We start from the raw sequence: 20030 nt of genomic DNA, 5'->3' as shown, positions 1-20030 counted from the left end.
AACAGAATTTCTCATTTTGAAACAACCAAAATAATTGGTTGTTTTCAAGGCTGTGAGTGAAACAAACTAAGATTATGGTAGTTTCAAACAAATGTTTGTTTGTTTTATGTGCCAAATGTTTGAATCAACCAACTGATTTTTTTATGATTAAATATTTTAGAGCGTCTTAGGGGAAATGCTACAAGGTTGAAAGACTATTATTCTTCCATTTACTTCCACTATTAACTTTTTTATGTATCAACAAGCAGATACGCATTTCGTTTCCTACTTGGAAACTTCTTCAGTGTTTGTTATCGACTCGTCGATTATCGTCGATAACAAACACTGAAGAAGTTTCCAAGTAGGAAACGAAATGCGTATCTGCTTGTTGATACATAAAAAAGTTAATAGTGGAAGTAAATGGAAGAATAATAGTCTTTTAACCTTGATTTTTTTAGTTTGTTTCAAACTAAAATGATGGTTCAATCAAACTAATTTTTTGTTTGGGCGGTGGTTGCTGAACACAATTTATTCACCGCGATAGCGTCTGTATATTCTACACGGAAGCTGGCAAGTACCCATTTAATGGGTTTCATACACCCATTTTTGGTTTCAATACCGATATCTCAAATAACGGGTGATTTTTTATCAACACAAAATGAGTATTTTCACCTCATTATAGAGAATGTTCTTTAATAATAAATAATGGGTAAATCGTACCCCTCTAAAAGTTCAAAAATAAAAGCAGCCATTTTGCTTGTCTTCTGCTGTAGAAGAACAAATCTTTTTAAGATCTGCACAAAAAAACTAGTTTAATGTTCAATTATGGAGGAATTGCAACGCTGGGCTGTCAGAATAAGGAATGTGTAATTAATGGCAGCTGAAATAGCTGAATAAAAGATGTTTTGCCCATTACAGAAACACAATACGGAAGATGCAAAAACTGGCGGAACAGAACACTTCACATGCAGCAAGTATTTTGGGAGCTGCAATCTGAGGAGACAGCATAATCCGGAATACCGACGGAACCGAGCGATCCATAGAGTGTAGGATAAAGTGTTGAAAACACCGCTGTATGATTTATGTTACCACGAAAGAAAATCAAACAAATGATGTAGAAATGTGTAAGAAAAAACTGTTGTTTTGTATTTACTTAAAATTTCCTTCAAAATATTGAATAAATTGTAATTTTGAAGGATCATTTTGAAAAAAATAATGGGTAAATGTCATACATTTTCTGCCGTAGAACGAGGCGTTAAATTTACTCATTTTTTGAAGTTCAATTAGAGTACCCACTAATGTGTAAATGCGATTTACCCATTAAATGAGTTATGCCGCTTTTCTTCGAAATGGGTACGAAAGTATCCATTAATGGGTTAATGGAGGCTACCGTGTGTAGAGTTGAAAACAAATACAGAAAATGCAAACAAAAATGGCGCAGTTTGATGCAACATCTAAATAATTTACAAGGCGGACACCTATGTGATACAAACCTAAAATAAATTATCATTATGTAGGGGAACTGTTCCGTTTTCCATCTCACTGTACATATATTCATCTCATCGCGAAACAAAGAAATTCCGCACCAATTTCGTCACTTCTTTTTGCTGACATGCATGCTCACTGCTGAAAAAAATAACAAAAATAATAAACAAACAAAATACCTTTTCATTGCTTTGTTTTTCGTGAGACCAATATCGGAGCTATGAGATGAAGTCCAGGAGCAGTATCCCTACTATTGATTAAGAGGAAAGCAGGTTAAATTCTGGTTATTTTCAACCAAGAGGCAGATTTACATCTTGGAACAGGAATTTTTGGTATTAGAATTTTTTTTTCAGAAAAATGTAGTCTATTAGACAGGATTGTTCAATCAAAAATTGAAAAAAATCACTCTAATAAAAAACTAAAATACATCGTCATCTGCATCGGAGTATACAATCGTCTTACCAACGCGGTTGTCTCCTTCTCTGGTTGATCACGACCGACTATACACTCGCAGGTTAGGTATTCCACATAACAATTCAATGAGTTAAGGCTATACCGCTGACTATGAAGTTTTCAAAGGAAGTAGATCGACGCGACTCAACTCGCTCCAATGACCATCGACTTACGTCACAACATCAATTGCCGATTATCAGCTGAAATTTAACGAGGCCATAGGAGATGAGGTAACAACCCCTATAGGTCCAACCATCATCACCCAAACAAGCAAACATGCGGGACGTTAGTCATGGGACAGGACACCATGATCGCTGGCGACCTAAACGCGACTTAAACACTCGGCGGTACCAAAACGACACCATCTATCAACGAGAAATGTACGAAGAACCACCATTTTGCGGCCGGATGCTTCTTCTCCTAATCTCCTTTTTTTCTTTTTCAATGGCTCTATATTCTAACTGGAACTTGATCTGCTTTTCAACATTTCATGAGAATGTATTTTGTGTGGCAAGTACAATGGATCCAACCCTACTGATTGGCAATCCTTTGCTTGCTACTAAAGACTCCACCTATGATACATATGTTCATCGCCCATATGAACAACAATGCACAATGATTTTGGATTAGACTATTGAAAAGAGTGGAAATATCAAAGTGCTGCAACATACCTATATGTTCTTATTTTATGCAGTTGGTTTGATCTGTTTTCGCCTTATTTTTAAATCAGCCACATTATTCAAAATTGTACAGAGAATAAATGGCTGCATCAGAACGCTTACTTCATCGTCAATAGACCTTGAAAGAAAATCGACTTCTTTCGCTATCCCACAATTCATCCGACAGCTGTTTCCCCTGTCAAACTTTCCCCAACCGTGAAATTAAATGACTGCATCTCAAACACATTGCATTTGCCGGGTTCTCGCCGATGCTTTCCACCACGGTAAACCACCCATACGTGACTGCCGGAGGCCACCGCATCGGCGTGCCACCCCGACCCATAGTCGTCCTCAGCTGTTCCCCCTAGACCGACCGAAATCGGTAGGCACGCATTTTCCCACCCATTAATCTCCAAACAATTTGTATCAACGCGCGGTCTCTAATCGCTCCAAATGTGTAAACACTTTGCTCATTTCTCACACCCACTACCAGCTCGCTCACACCGTTCGACGGCAGCGGGCTACGGTATATTACTCACATGTGTTCACCCGCAGAAGCAGGCATTTATCAAAGTATAAACACACAGCAGACAAACACTTCCCCCCGTGTAGGTACCGCGCGGAGTAGCGCAAGGAAGAAAAAACGAGACAATGACGAGAACTTCGTCTTCGACTAAGGTTTGCTTTGTTTGACGTCAAATAAAATACGATAAAGAAAACGGAAAATTTCGAGGCGCCTCAAGAATTTGCTGAAGATATGTCGGCACAAAAGAAAAGAGGGCGGAAAAATTTACTGCTTACCTTTTAGGAAATTGTTGCGCTTCTTATGTTGCCTTAGTCACTGCCAGCGAACCAGATGTTGCCATTAGACAAAAAAACGAGGGAAAACTTTTGATACGCGGCATCGGCTTGTAGATAAGCTGCGGTTGAAGAAAGTCGAAGGGTTTTCAGACTTAAATTCTGAAATGAGCCGGAGGGGGAATTCGTTCAAGTGACTGCATCGCCACGTGTGAGAGACCGTAGAATCGGAGGAGTGACAAATTATGATGATAAACTAAGTGGAACGATTCGACTAATATGTGTCGGTTATATACATCGGTTTGGTAGAGGATCGAGTTTCGAATGAGTTAATTCTGGAGGCAGTCGTTCGACCTGATAAATTAATACAGAGATAAGAGAGTACACGGTGCATTGGTCGATAAAATCTACTGTTACAAAGTGGCTTACGGCAAATGGACAACATCGCATGAGAACTTGTAATAAGTATCACTCTTCTCTAGCGAACGTAGGCGATAATGAACGAATGGGAAGGAGTTTCTTTCTACAAGCGGAAGCAAAATGGGAGTGCATTAGCACCAAAGTACTCAAAAGTTGCCTTTTTCTACCTTTTTGTGCGATAAAGAAAGGCCCTCGTGCAAATGTGCTACTTCTAGTACCAGCAAAGTACATACAGCAGTTCTATGCCTCCCATTCTGACCCTGAGTCCGGATTCTCAAAGCAACTGAAAGCATGTGCTTCCATTTTAGTTAGCGTCCAGGGTGTAGAGGCGGAGTAAGTGAAAAGTTTCCCTGTAGGGCGTCTCTGAATTACTTCCGGTTATACTCCAACCACGGTAAAGAAGCGGAACCTTTTCCCTAAGTTGCTTTGCTCCAAGTGAAATTTTCCGGAGGTTTTTGCTTTTGTGACTGGGTGGAAGATGACCATTCTTGAATTCTCATGGAGATTAGAATTATATAGGGGAACTGTTCCGTTTTCCATCTCACTGAACATATATTCATCTCATCGCAAAACAAATAAATACAGCACCAATCTCGTCGCTTCTTTTTGCTAACACGCGTGCTAGCATGGAAATAGGAGCTATGGGATGAAGTGCCGAACCGTTCCCCTATGTCGTAGATAGAAAATCGTAGAAGAAAAAAGGGCATTTGATTTAGGAAATTTCGGATTTAATATTTCTGAATTCGAATGAGTAATGGATTTGATTAATCTTTCCAAACTCGGGCTCGATGATTGCCTACTCAAATAAAAATTACTCGTAGACTTTTATTGTGGTTTCCACATTTTTCCTGGATATTGGAACAAAAAAATCGCTTGAAAATGTCACGCACGGTCACTGCCATCTGCTCCACTTCCAACGAACCTGTAATATCATTCATCTTAATTTTGGATTTCGTGAGGATAGTCCTGAATCCTATCGGAAATAAATATGTTCAGTCAAGTTCACGTTACAGGAATGCCTTTTCGAATTTCCTCTAAAAATTTCTTCAACAACTCTTATTAATTTTTTTTTCGAGGATTCCTCCAGGAATCAGAAATTTCATCGAACATTCCCTAATGAATTTATTAAAGAAATCCTTTAGGACTTGTTTCCAGAAATTTTTTAGGAACTTCTTTGAATCTTCTTATTCTTATTGACATTACATCCCCACACTGGGACAAAGCCGCCTCGCAGCTTAGTGTTCATTAAGCACTTCCACAGTTATTAACTGCGAGGTTCCTAAGTCAGGTTACCATTTTTGCATTCGTATATCATGAGGCTAGCACGATGATACTTTTATGTCCAGGGAAGTCGAGACAATTTCCAATCCGAAAATTGCCTGGATCGGCACCGGGAATCGAACCCAGCCACCCTCAGCATGGTCTTGCTTTGTAGCCGCGCGTCTTACCGCACGGCTAAGGAGGGCCGAAACTCCTTTGAATAATTCCACCAAAAATTCCGTGGGGAATACCATACCGGAGCAGTTCTTGGAGGTTTTTTTTGGAGTATACCTTACGGAATTCCTGGGAAATCTTCAAAATAAATTTCCGAAGCAATTTTTCAAGATATAGAGGGATTTATAAAAGTATTCTTGAGGTAATTTTCGCAAGAAGTCATGGAGGAGCTCGAGAAAGCGAAGGTAGGATAATCGTCGGGAGAATTACATGTTAACATACAAATCATACAAATTTCGGTAATTCGATAAAATATTTTCTGGATGTTTAGGAAGTTTTGTTCAAGTTTATTGAAAAGTTTTTTTTAGCTCAAAAGAAGATTTTTAGCTGTATGAGTGCTTTATCTATCTCCAATGTTTGATGGAAAGCTTCCATAAAATTCCAGGAGGAACTTCCAACTTATTTCTGGTAGAACCTTGAGGAACTTCCGGTGAAATTACTGAAGGAATTTCTGATGGAACTCCTGGATGAACATACGGAGGTATTCATAGAAGCAGTGAAGGGGGAATTCTCGGAGGAACTTCCGGAGAAACTTCCGGAAGAACTTCTGGATAAACTCCCGGAGGAACTTCCGGAGATACCTCCGGAGCAATTCCTGGAGGAACTTCCGAATAAATTACTGGAGGATCTTCTAACGGAATTCCTGAAGAAAATTCCGACGAAATTCCTGGAGGAACTTTCGATACAATTCCTGGAGGAGCTTCCAGAGGAATTCCTCGAGGAACTTCCGAAAAAAATTCTAAACAAACTTCCGGTGGAATTCCTGGAGGAACTTCCGGAGGAATTGCTGGAAGAACGTCCGGAGGAATTCCTGGTGGAACTTCCGAAGGAATTCCTGGTGGAATTTCCGGAGGAATTCCTGGAGGAACTTCCGAAAGGAACTCCTGGAGGAACTTCCGAAGGAAGTCCTGGACGAACTTCCGAAGGAATTCATGGACGAACTTCCGAAGGAATTCCTGGAGGAACTTCCGAAGGAATTCCTGGAGGAACTTCCGAAGGAATTCCTGGAGGAACTTCCGAAGGAATTCCTGGAGGAACTTCCGAAGGAATTCCTGGAGGAACTTTCGGAAGAATTCCTGGAGGAACTTCCGGAAGAATTCCTGGAGGAACTTCCGAAGGAATTCCTGGAGGAACTTCCGAAGGAATTCCTGGAGGAACTTCCGAAGGAATTCCTGGAGGAACTTCCGAAGGAATTCCTGGAGGAACTTCCGAAGGAATTCCTGGAGGAACTACTGAAGGAATTCCTGGAGGAACTTCCGAAGGAATTCCTGGAAGAACTTCCGAAGGAATTCCTGGGGGAATTTCCGAAAGAATTCCTGGAGGAACATCCGAAGGAATTCCTGGAGGAACTTCCGGAGGAATTCCTGAAGGAACTTCCGAAAGGAATTCCTTGAGGAACTTGCGAAATGAATTCCTGGAGGAACTTCCGAAAGGAATTCCTGGAGGAACTTCCGAAAGGAATTCCTGGAGGAACTTCCGAAAGGAATTCCTGGAGGAACTCCGAAAGGAATTCCTGGAGGAGCTTCCGAAGGAATTCCTGTAGGAACTTCCGAAGGAATTCCTGTAGGAACTTCCGAAGGAATTCCTGTAGGAACTTCCGAAGGAATTCCTGTAGGAACTTCCGAAGGAATTCCTGTAGGAACTTCCGAAGGAATTCCTGTAGGAACTTCCGAAGGAATTCCTGTAGGAACTTCCGAAGGAATTCCTGGAAGAACTTCCGAAGGAATTCCTGGACGAATTTCCGAAAGAATTCCTGGAGGAACAACCGAAGGAATTCCTGGAGGAACTTCCGAAGGAACTCCTAGAGGAACTTCCGAAGGAAGTTCTGGAGTAACTTCCGAAGGAATTTCTGGAGGAACTTCCGAAGGAATTCCTGGAGGAACTACTGAAGGAATTCTTGGAGGAACTTCCGAAGGAATTCCTGGAAGAACTTCCGAAGGAATTCCTGGACGAATTTCCGAAAGAATTCCTGGAGGAACAACCGAAGGAATTCCTGGAGGAACTTCAGGAGGAATTCCTGGAGGAACTTCCGAAAGGAATTCCTGGAGGAACTTCCGAAATGAATTCCTGGAGGAACTTCCGAAATGAATTCCTGGAGGAACTTCCGAAATGAATTCCTGGAGGAACTTCCGAAATGAATTCCTGGAGGAACTTCCGGAAGGAATTCCTGGAGGAACTTCCGGAAGGAATTCCTGGAGGAACTTCCGAAGGAATTCCTGGAGGAACTTCCGAAGGAATTCCTGGAGGAACTAGAGAAAGGAATTCCTGGAGGAACTTCGAAGGAATTCCTGGAGGAACTTCCGAAGAAATTCCTGGAGGAACTTCCGAAGGAATTCCTGGAGGAACTTCGAAGGAATTCCTGGAGGAACTTCGAAGGAATTCCTGGAGGAACTTCCGAAGGAATTCCTGGAGGAACTTCCGAAGGAATTCCTGGAGGAACTTCCGAAGGAATTCCTGGAGGAACTTCCGAAGGAATTCCTGGAGGAACTTCCGAAGGAATTCCTGGAGGAACTTCCGAAGGAATTCCTGAAGGAACTTCCGAAGGAATTCCTGAAGGAACTTCCGAAGGAATTCCTGAAGGAACTTCCGAAGGAACTTCCGAAGGAATTCCTGAAGGAACTTCCGAAGGAATTCCTGGAGGAACTTCCGAAGGAATTACTGGAGGAACTTCCGAAGGAATTACTGGAGGAACTTCCGAAGGAATTACTGGAGGAACTTCCGAAGGAATTCCTGGAGGAACTTCCGAAGGAATTCCTGGAGGAACGTCCGATGGAATTCCTGGAGGAACTTCCGAAGGGATTCTTGGAGGAACTTCCGAAGGAATTCCTGGAGGAACTTCCGAAGGATCAGTGTGGAAGATGAAAGTGATGAAGATGTGGCACTGCTAGTGAAGAAAAAGTTAGTTCGTAATAAATCATCAAGTGGATCGGATCGTTTTCCTTACACCCCGGCCAGTTGGCCGGGTTCGGATTCCTTAATCCTGTAGCCTGTGTACCAGGCACTACTAAAGCGTTAACATAGGATTCCGAAGGAATTCCTGGAGGAACTTCCGAAGGAATTCCTGGAGGAACTTCCGAAGGGATTCCTGGAGGAACTTCCCAAGGAATTCCTGGAGCAACTTCCCAAGGAATTCCTGGAGCAACTGCCCAAGGAATTCCTGGAGGAACAGTTCCGAAGGAATTCCTGGAGGAACAGTTCCGAAGAAATTCCTGGAAAAACTTCCGAAGGAATTCCTGTAGGAACTAACACAAAAAATATTGGAGGAACTTCCGAAGGAATTCCTGGAGGACTTTCAGATGAAATTTTCGGATGACATTTCGAAGGAATTTCTGGAGGAACTTCCAAAGGAATTCCTGAAGGAACTTTCAAAGAAATTCCTGAAGGAACTTCCAAAGGAACTCCTGAAGAACTTCTGATCGAATTCCTGAAGGAACTTCCGAAGGAATTCCTGGAGAAACTTCCAAAGGAGTTCTTGTAGAAACTTCCAAAGGAATTCTTGTAGAAACTTCCAAAGGAATTCCTGGAGAAACTTCCAAATGAATTTCTGGAGGAACTTCTAAAGGAACTCTTGGAGTTACTTCTAAAGGAACTCTTGGAGGAACTTCCAAAGGAATTCCTGGAAGAACTTCCGAAGGAATTCCTGGAGTAACTTCCGAAGGAATTTCTGGAGGATCTTCCGGAGGAATTCCTGGAGGAACTACTGAAGGAATTCTTGGAGGAACTTCCGAAGGAATTCCTGGAGGAACTTCCTGAGGAATTCCTGGAGGAACTTCCGGAGGAATTCCTGGAGGAACTTCCGGAGGAATTCCGGGAGGAACTTCGGAGGAATTCCTGGAGGAACTTCGGAGGAATTCCTGGAGGAACTTCCGGAGGAATTCCTGGAGGAACTTCGGAGGAATTCCTGGAGGAACTTCCGGAGGAATTTCTGGAGGAACTTCTGGAGGAATTCCTGGAGGAACTTCGGAGGAATTGTTGGAGGAACTTCCGGAGGAATTCCTGGAGGAACTTCCGGAGGAATTCCTGGAGGAACTTCGGAGGAATTCCTGGAGGAACTTCGGAGGAATTCCTGGAGGAACTTCCGGAGGAATTCCTGGAGGAACTTCCGGAGGAATTCCTGGAGGAACTTCCGGAGGAATTCCTGGAGGAACTTCGGAGGAATTCCTGGAGGAACTTCCGGAGGAATTCCTGGAGGAACTTCCGGAGGAATTCCTGGAGGAACTTCGGAGGAATTCCTGGAGGAACTTCCGGAGGAATTCCTGGAGGAACTTCGGAGGAATTCCTGGAGGAACTTCCGGAGGAATTCCTGGAGGAACTTCCGGAGGAATTCCTGGAGGAACTTCCGGAGGAATTCCTGGAGGAACTTCGGAGGAATTCCTGGAGGAACTTCCGGAGGAATTCCTGGAGGAACTTCCGGAGGAATTCCTGGAGGAACTTCCGAGGAATTCCTGGAGGAACTTCCGGAGGAATTCCTGGAGGAACTTCGGAGGAATTCCTGGAGGAACTTCCGGAGGAATTCCTGGAGGAACTTCCGGAGGAATTCCTGGAGGAACTTCCGGAGGAATTCCTGGAGGAACTTCCGGAGGAATTCCTGGAGGAACTTCCGGAGGAATTCCTGGAGGAACTTCCGGAGGAATTCCTGGAAGAACTTCCGGAGGAATTCCTGGAGGAACTTCCGGAGGAATTCCTGGAGGAACTTCCGGAGGAATTCCTGGACGAACTTCGGAGGAATTGGAGGAACTTCCGGAGGAATTCCTGGAGGAACTTCCGGAGGAATTCCTGGAGGAACTTCCGGAGGAATTCCTGGAGGAACTTCCGGAGGAATTCCTGGAGGAACTTCCGGAAGAATTCCTGGAGGAACTTCCGGAGGAATTCCTGGAGAAACTTCCGGAGGAATTCCTGGAGGAACTTCCGGAGGAATTCCTGGAGGAACTTCCGGAGGAATTCCTGGAGGAACTTCGGGAGGAATTCCTGGAGGAACTTCTGGAGGAATTCCTGGAGGAACTTCCGGAGGAATTCCTGGAGGAACTTCGGGAGGAATTCCTGGAGGAACTTCCGGAGGAGTTCCTGGAGGAACTTCCGGAGGAATTCCTGGAGGGACTTTGGGAGGAATTCCTGGAGGAACTTCCGGAGGAATTCCTGGAGGAGCTTCCGGAGGAATTCCTGGAGGAACTTCCTGAGGAATTCCTGGAGGAACTTCCGGAGGAATTCTTGGAAGAATTTTCGGAGGAATTCCTGGAGGAAACTCCGAAGGAATTCCTGGAGGAAACTCATGAGGGATTCCTGATGGAAACGCCGGATGATTTCCTGGAAGAAACTCCGGAGGAATCCCTGGAGGAAACTCCGGAGGAATTCGTGGAGGAACTTCCGGAGGAATCGAGTCAACTTACGATTACTATAGTCGACACGAGTCGAGTCCAGTACGAGACACTGAGGACGACCTTACTGTTGAGGTCAAAATACGTATCTGTCAAGGTACAATCAAGTGGTGGAATTGAATGGGATGGTACAAACTTTTATGACAAGTGAAGACATTCCACTAAAAAGCCCAGAATAATTTTCTTTCTAGAGGAATTCTTGGAGGAACTTCCGACGAAATTTCTGGAAGAACTGTCGACGGAATTCCTGGAGGAACTTACGAAGGAATTCCTGTTAGAACTTGCAAAGGAATTCCTGGAGGAACAACGGAAGGAATTCCTTGAGGATCTTCAAAAGAATTCCTGGAGGAACTCCAAAGGAATTCCTGGAGGAATTCACAGAGGAATTCCTGGAGGAACTTCCAAAGAAATATCGGAGGAACTTCCACAGTAATTCGCGAAGAAACTACCGAGGGAAATCCTGAAGAAATTTCCAAATGAATTCCTGAAGGAACTTCCAAAGGAGTTCCCGGAGGAAAGAAATTCTTGTAGGAACTTTCAACGGAATTCCTGAAGACACTTCCAAAGGAATTCCTGAAGGAACTTCCAAAGGAATTCCTGAAGGAACTTTCGACGGAATTCCTGGAGGAGCTCACGGAGGAATTCCTGAAAGAACTTTCGAAGGAATGCCCGGAGGCCTTAAGAAGGATTGCTGGAGGAACATTCAGAAGGATTCCTGGAAGAACTTTCGAAGGAATTCCTGGAGGAACTTACGAAAAATTTATTGAAGGAGCTTTCGAAGAAATTCCTGGAGGACTTTCAGAAGGAATTTCTTGAGGACCTTTCTAAGAAACTTCTGAAGGGACTTTCAAAGAAATTCCTGGAGGGGGTTCCAAAGGAATTCCTGAAGGAAGTTTTGAAAGGAATTCCTGGAGGAACTTCCAAAGAATATCCTGGAGGAAATTCTAAAGGAATTTCTGCAAGAACTTTGAAGGGAATTCCTGCAGGAACTTCGAAAGGAATTCCTTGAGGATATTCAAAAAAATCTTAGAGGAACTTCCAAAGGAATTCTTGAAGAATCTTCCGAAAGAATTTCTGAAGGAATTTCCAAAGGAATTCCTGAATGAACTTTCAAAGGAATTCCTGAAGCAGCTTTCAAAGGAATTCGTTTAGGAACTTCCAAAGGAGGTTCTGGAGGAACTTTGAAAAGAATTCCTGCAGGAACTTCGAAAGGAATTCCTGCAGGAACTTTGGAAGGAGTTCCTTGAGGATATTCAAAAAAAATCTTGGAAGAACTTCCAAAGGAATTCCTGAAGAAACCTCCAAAAGAATTCCTGAAGGAACTTCTAAAGGAATTCCTGAAGGAACTTCCAAAGGATTTCTGGAGGAACTTCCAAAAGAATTCCTGGAAGAACAAGAAAGACGCCATTCATGCGTAGATTTTTGCTGCATCTCCCTCCAACGAGCGCTTTCACTTCTACCAACCCCAACTTTCTGCCGTCGTCAAGCGTTTATGATTTGCACTTTGAAGAACTTCTAAAGAAATTTCTGGAGGAGCTTCAAAAAAATCCAGGAGGAACTTACTGGAGGATTTTCCAAAGGAATTCCTGGAAGAACTTCGAAAGGAATTGCTTGAGGATCTTAAAAGGAATTCCTGGAGGAACTTCAAAGGAATTCCTGGAGGAACTCCCAAAGGAATTCCTGGAGGAACTCCCAAAGGATTTCCTGGAGGAACTCCCAAAGGAGTTCCTGGAAGAACTTCCAAAGAAATTTCTTGGAGAACTTCCACAGTAATTCCCGAAGAAACTACCAAGGGAAATCCTGAAGGAATTTCCATATGAATTCCTGAAGGAACTTCCAAAGGAGCTCCTGGAGGAACTCACAAAGAAATTCCTGCAGGAACTTCCAAAGGAATTCCCGGAGGAACTTCCAAAGGAATTCCTGGAGGAACTTCCAGACGAATTTCTAGAGGAACTTTCGATGGAATTTCCGGAGGAGCTTACGTAAGAATTCCTGGAAGAACTTCCGAAGGAATTCCCGGAGGCCTTAAGAAGGATTCCTGGAGGGACATTCAAAAGGATTCCTGGAAGAACTTTCGAAGGAATTCTTGGAGGAACTTACGAAAAAAAAATCTGAAGGAACTTCCGAAGAAATTCCTTTCAGAAGGAATTTCTGGAGGACTTTTCTAGGAAGTTTCTGGAGGAACTTTTGAAGAAATTTCTGGAGGAGAAAACTTCCAAAATAATTCCTGAAGGAACTTCCAAAGGAATTCCTGAAGGAACTTTCAAAGGAATTCCTGAAGCAGCTTTCAACGGAATTCCTGAAGGAATTCCTGGAGGAACTTCCAAAGGAATTCCTGGAAGAACAAGAAAGACGCCATCCATGCGTAGATTTTTGATGCATCTCCCTCCGTCGAGCGCTCTCACTGTTACCAACTCCAACTTTCTACCGTCGTCAAGCGGTTATGATTTGCACTTTGAAGAAAATTTGTTTCGGCTCTACCATATTTAGTGTAGAATTGTATTTCTGACAAGAATCGATTTGCAATCCACAATGTACTTTCCTAATCACGAACAGCAACCAAACAATAATCTGAACCTTGCGTAAAAATACACTTTACTGCCACTGCTGTCCAACAGTCACTCGATGATTTTCCGCTAAGATGCCACCATCTAGAACTAGAATATACTGCACTGTTGCCCCGAGACTGCAACGACGCCAATTTAGCAATTTACCCTTTCTTCTTATAAAATGATGGTCCTGAAAAGAACCGATTTTCTTATCTTACTCACTTAATTTTTTTAACAGGGATCTAAGTAATTTCTCGAACTTTTACCGAGATTCGCACAGCTAAGCCCCAGCAAACGTATGTTTTGCCGAGATTTCTGTCCGAATTGCTGAAAATTAGCTAATAATTTGCCGAAAACCAGCTAACAAACATCATTTTTGCCGGAATATCAGATTTTTATCCTTCTGGGCAAACGGATGTGCGGATTTTGCCGAGCTGCAGAAATAAAAACTGAGTGTGTATCTCTATTTCAGGAAGGATTGTCTGTTAGTAGAGCCCTAATCGACAATGTAAAGCGTTTGTCAATAAAAATACATAGTGAAAAGTTATTAAAATACATTCATAAATTTACCTGAACCACGTCCGATCTCGCACCATTCAGTTTAATCATTCTTAACCCATTGTTTTTAAAAGTTCGGTAGAATCTTGAAGAGTTCGTCGATCGATTGATACCAAAATCTCCGTAATCGGTTGGAGATGGAGATATTAGTCTAATGTGACCAGCAAGCGTCCTGCGAAACGCGGGACGCCTATCTGGATTGCGTCACTGGCTTGAAAATGGATCCTCCAAAAATGCATTTCACATAGATTTTGGCCCAAAAAAAATTGGAAAAATATTTGTAAGGCTGTATGAGTTGTAATAAATCTGTAAATCGAAGTTGAATAATGCAGCGTCCCGCGAAACGCGGGACGTCTGGTCACATTATATTAGTCCTTACTTCCTGACCACTTTTCGTGACGGTCTCAAATTCGAATCTGTTGAATGACCTCCTTATCTTCCCGACGAATGTAATGTAAACAAAATAAAACTCCGAAGTGCAAGCGCATAAAAATCCTCACGGCGCCGCTTTTCAGAATAGCTTTCACGTGACGTCCTGAGATGTGACTACTAAAACACCATCGCCGCCGGGCAAAAATATGACAATCGCCGCCGCTGAACATTTTTGGATCGGCATGCGACAACTGGTCATGATAAAAGTGATTTGCATCGTGGAATTTCAATGTGTTGCGTCTTTTGTCAGTACCAACATTTGGTGGGATTTAATTAGTATGTCGCGAACCTTGCATTAGTAATGTTAAGGAGCGATTGGAAACTGAACACCCGTTTTCAACGTTGGAAAATACATTCAACTTCCCCGTGCTTACATGATTAGATACTCCCATTAGCTGCAAGACCGAATTTCTTGCGTTAACTGATCTGTAAATCCCGTCCAATGTACCTAAGCTTAAGCTCACATTAAGCCCCCTTTCGCGAGCAATTTCCGCATCTTCACAGATCACTTCTATACGCTATCATCCAATCATCAAGCTACCGTGCAATTAGACACTGAATTACAAACTTACCATCATCTCTCAGACTTTCGCCGGCCACCCGATCCCAATCATCGTAATTACTGAAGCTGTCCGCTCACCCGCTCGCTCTGCCGTAGTCTGTCCAAGTCGGGTACGTACCCAAAACTATGCAATCCAATCCTGCAAAGGGAACACGGAGAGAAGGAAAACGGTCATTAGTCGTTACTTCCTGCGCAACGGAAAAGTTGATTGAATAAACACACCCAAGCTAAACTGCAACGGGCTACAACAAATTAATGATGAAATCTATCCGATGGATGTTCGATTCGTTACAAATGTTCGAGGGTTAGTTTGATTCGGTCTAGGGGATAAAAGTGCTGGATATGTGAAAAGTTTTGCTTACTTCCCGCTCGACCCCAATCGACCCTTAATTGCTCCAATCAACTAGTTGAAGCTTCTTGGAAGATATCTCAGACGAGTGGAGCTTACTGCTCGGTCGTCGCACTAATCAACATTAACGTTTCGATCACGAGCCCGGTTTGGTCAATGTGGCTGTACGGTTACGAGGCGAGACGGCGCGCGCGGTGCACGCAAGTACGACGAAGTCGTTGATGAAGACGGAACAGAGGTGGAGGACTGCACGACATCGATGAACTATACCGGACTTTGGATTAAGATGGATTACGTGGCCAATTTTCCAATCAAGCGATGATTCGTCGCTCCGATGAAGTATTGTTACAGTTTGTTGTTGGAGCGCTTTACAGTGAAGGTCGAAATGGTTGAAAGGTTACAAGTGAGGTGCTGATGTAAATAATAATCGAATTATCAAGGGAGGTTGAATCATCGATGCGTTTTATGAAGAAGCATTATAAACATTTGGTAATGATTAAAAAAATCAGACAGACCGCTTTATACTTTCGTGCTGTGTGGTTCTATTTTGTCTTTGCTGAAAGAAATTTTTAATACTAGGTACCCAAAGCTATTTTAAATTCAACAGTACTTCTCAGTGCTAATTGTACTTACTGATCCCGTTACGATCTTTAGCAGGACCCGTACTTTCGTTTTACGTTGGAGCCGTTTGCGGAAGTAAAATTCCGAGAAGCGGTGGTGATCCAAGGACAACCAAGGAGCAAGGACACCGTTTTGAAAAAAAAACGTCTTAGAAGGTCACGTCTCCACGCTCAGCAATGAGCATTAACAAAAACAAGAGGAAGGAAATATAAAAAATAATTCTCTTATCGAACTGGGCAATCAGATCGATTAGATTCATGACAAAATTGAGCAAATCGAATCTACCTCTAGCCCAGGTGATTCGATTCATGCGAAGAAGCAAAGGACTGCGCCCAAGACTGCGCCACTTGTGGTATCTGCTGCCGAGTTTTCTGGCTTTCGGGATCAGATTTGGAGTCATCTTCAGAGATTCGAACATCCTCAAAAAACTTCCTATGACTATTAAGTCAATTATTAAATCTCAAGTGTTTGTAGAACCTTTCCAAAAAGCATATCTTCAAACATTTTCACGAATTTCCAGAAGTGATTATGTGTTCCTGTAAATGTAGTAAAATATTGGATGGTTTAAAGCAATTTCACTAACTTTTAGGACCGGAGACGAGCCAGCCTCGGGCTGAAAGTCTCCTTAATAAAGACAAAAAAAAAACTTTTAGGAATTCGAACTTTTAGAAAACTTCAGATACCGCTACGATCTACCAGTAAAACTTATGAACGTCCAATATTCTTTAAGGGTGTTTAGTACTGTTTACGGGTTTTCAGAAGTCTCAAGAATTAATGTTAGAAGATTATTTTAGGAATTCTTCCTAAAACTTGTTGGGTATTCCTACTTGTTGGGTATTCCTTTGGATATTCCTTACAAAATTTCTCCGAAAATCCCTTAAGAATTTTCATTACGGATTTCTTCAGAAAACCCTTTACGAAAACCCTTTAATTCCTACATTTTCCTTCGGAGACTCCTTGAGGATTTTTTTAAAGTTTCTTTAGACATTCCTGCGGAAATTTCTTAAGAAATTCCTTAAAAAATTACATTTGTCTTTTTGAGAATTTCTTCGGAAATATTTCCTTTTGAAATTGTTTCAGCAATTATTTCATGAATCGCTGGAAAAAAAAATCTTCTAGATATCCATAAGGAATACATTCAAAATTCACTTAAGGAATTTCTTCAGAACTTCTTCCAGCAATTCCTTTAAAACATTCTCCGGGAATTCTTCCAGAACTTCCTGCAGGAATTTCTTCGAAAATGCCTTCATCTTCCCGAAAGTCTTTAAGTGTTTGCTGTTTATTTTTTACTTTTTTTGAAATTTCAATAAATGACTATATTGCAAAAAAAATCATTTTCAATAAATTTCAAAGGATTTCCTGGAAGATCTCCCGAAAAAAAATCTGGAGAAATCTCCGAAGGAAATCTCGGAGGTTTTTCAAATAATCTTTTAAAGAAGTCCCTGGAGGAATATCCGAAGGAATTCAGGGCGGTAATTTCTTGATTATTTAAGAAATAGAATTCTGGAGAATTTTCGAAATAATTTTTGGAGGCGTTTTTTAAGAAATTTGTTTTGGGTTAATGCAGGAATTTCCAAATAAATTTTTGGAGGCATTCCCAAAAGGGAACCTGAATGGATTTTCGAAAATGATTCCTAAAAGAACTTTGGAGTGTTTGTAGGTAAAATACTTTCCTGGAGAATTCCTAAAAGAATCTCTAGAGGGATCGATAAAGGTATCTTTGATGGAAATCTGAAAGGGAAATACGAAGAAATTCCTAATAGAATTTCAGAGAAAATGCCAACTGGTATTTCTGATGTAATTTCTCAGTTTCTTCAAGAATTACTTTGGATTTTTTCCCAGTAATTTATTCGCAATTTCCTCAAGCGATTCTTTTGAAGATTCGTGCAGGATTCCCTAGGAAAATGCATCAAAAAGTTCTACAAAACTCTTCCTGAAACGAATTCCAGAAAGTTCTTCGGAAATTCTTTCGGATATTCCTTAAAATTTACCTCAGGAATAACGTCAGAATTTTCTCCACGTATTCCTTTGTTCGAAAAATTTTAGGAAATTCGTTAAGTTTCGTTCTTTTTGAAATTCCTTTGACAATTTCGTAGGAAATTGCTTAAGGAATCGCTTCATAAAATCCTTTAAGGTCTGAGGGAAGGATTTTCCGTTAAAAAAGCATGTGGTAGCACTCTCTGAAAGAGAAAATTGCCCAATTCAGCCCGCCAGAATGACGCTGTCAGTGTCGCCAAAATGATTTCATCATTATACAGTTTACAATTGCTTGAGAATTTGCCGTAAACGGAGAACAAAAGGAATTGGCAACAATGCGGAAGAAATTTATCACTCATGCAGTGGTTCGGCGAGAGAACATCAGTAGCGCCGACCAATCACGCAATGAGAAAATCAATATAAACAAACTCCAGCTGGTTTTGGAAAATGAAAACATGAGCCGTTTCGAGAACAACATTAGAAAATATCGTAAGAGGATTTCTGTACAAGGTTACCTTCCACAAAAGCTTTGAAAAGAATTTGGGTGATAACAGTGGTGCTGGTGTAAGTAAGACAAATAATACAAATAAGATAGATGAGACTAATAAGAAAAATTAAGTAAGTTCCTAAAGGAATTCCTTCGGAAGTTCCTCCAGGAATTCGTTCGGAAGTTCCTCCCGAAATTCCTTCAGCAGTTCCTCCAGGAATTCCTTCGAAAGTTCCTCCAGGAATTCCTTCAGAAGTTCCTCCAGGAATTCCTTCGAAAGCTCCTCCAGGAATTCCTTCGGAAGTTCCTTCAAGATTTCCTTCGGAAGATCCTCCAAGGATTCCTTCGGTAGATCCTCCAAGAATTCCTTCGGAAGTTCCTCCAGGAATTCCTTCGGAAGTTCCTCCAGGAATTCCTTCGGAAGTTCCTCCAGGAATTCCTTCGAAAGTTCCTCCAGGAATTCCTTCGAAAGTTCCTCCAGGAATTCCTTCGAAAGTTCCTCCAGGAATTCCTTCGAAAGTTCCTCCAGGAGTTCCTTCGGAAGTTCCTTCGGAAGTTCCTTCGGAAGTTCCTCCAGGAATTCCTCCCGAAGTTCCTCCAGGAATTCCTTCCGAAGTTCCTCCAGGAATTCCTTCTGAACTTCCTCCAGGAATTCCTTCGGAAGTTTCTCCAGGAATTCCTTCGGAAGTTCCTCCAGGAATTCCTTCGGAAGTTCCTCCAGGAATTCCTTCGGAAGTTCCTCCAGGAATTCCTTCAGAAGTTTCTCCAGGAATTCCTTCGGAAGTTCCTCCAGGAATTCTTTCGGAAGTTCCTCCAGGAATTCCTTCGGAAGTTCCTCCAGGAATTCCTTCGGAAGTTCCTCCAGGAATTCCTTCGGAAGTTCCTCCAGGAATTCCTTCGGAAGTTCCTCCAGGAATTCCTTCGAAAGTTCCTCCAGGAATTCCTTCGAAAGTTCCTCCAGGAATTCCTTCGAAAGTTCCTCCAGGAATTCCTTCGAAAGTTCCTCCAGGAATTCCTTCGAAAGTTCCTCCAGGAATTCCTTCGAAAGTTCCTCCAGGAATTCCTTCGAAAGTTCCTCCAGGAATTCCTTCGAAAGTTCCTCCAGGAATTCCTTCGAAAGTTCCTCCAGGAATTCCTTCGAAAGTTCCTCCAGGAGTTCCTTCGGAAGTTCCTCCAGGAATTCCTTCAGAAGTTTCTCCAGGAATTCCTTCGGAAGTTTCTCCAGGAATTCCTTCGGAAGTTCCTCCAGGAATTCCTTCGGAAGTTCCTCCAGGAATTCCTTCGGAAGTTCCTCCAGGATTTCCTTCGAAAGTTCCTCCAGGAATTCCTTCGAAAGTTCCTCCAGGAATTCCTTCGGAAGTTACTCCAAGAATTCCTTCGGAAGTTACTCCAAGAATTCCTTCGGAAGTTCCTCCAGGTATTCCTTCGGAAATTCCTCCAGGAATTCCTTCGTAATTTCCTCCGGGAATTCCTCCGGAAGTTCCTCCGGGAATTCCTCCGGAAGTTCCTCCGGGAATTGCTCCGGAAGTTCCTCCGGGAATTCCTCCGGAAGTTCCTCCGGGAATTCCTCCGGAAGTTCCTCCGGGAATTCCTCCGGAAGTTCCTCCGGCAATTCCTCCGGAAGTTCCTCCGGGAATTCCTCCGGAAGTTCCTCCGGGAATTCCTCCGGAAGTTCCTCCGGGAATTCCTCCGGAAGTTCCCCCCGGAATTCCTCCGGATGTTCCTCCCGGGAATCCCTCTGGAAGTTCACCCGGGAATTCCTCCGGAAGTTCCCCCTGGAATTCCTCCGGAAGTTCCCCCTGAGACTTCCTCCGGAAGTTCCTCCCGGGAAT

At 42.6% G+C, this 20030-nt stretch overlaps 1 protein-coding gene across 2 annotated transcripts in view; it reads right to left on the bottom strand.

The window, feature by feature from the left end:
• LOC134225421 (uncharacterized) overlaps positions 1–20030 on the bottom strand; it is an 850799-nt gene that overhangs the window by 266813 nt on the left and 563956 nt on the right. For both annotated transcript variants that reach the window (XM_062705490.1, XM_062705489.1), the window contains one exon: positions 14775–14903. The gene's annotated coding sequence lies outside the window, so the exon portion shown is untranslated. The remainder of the gene's footprint in view (positions 1–14774; positions 14904–20030) is intronic.

Source organism: Armigeres subalbatus, chromosome 3 (genome assembly GCF_024139115.2).
Source record: "Armigeres subalbatus isolate Guangzhou_Male chromosome 3, GZ_Asu_2, whole genome shotgun sequence".
Lineage (NCBI taxonomy): Eukaryota > Metazoa > Arthropoda > Insecta > Diptera > Culicidae > Armigeres > Armigeres subalbatus.
This window is presented reverse-complemented; position numbering and strand designations above follow the sequence as displayed.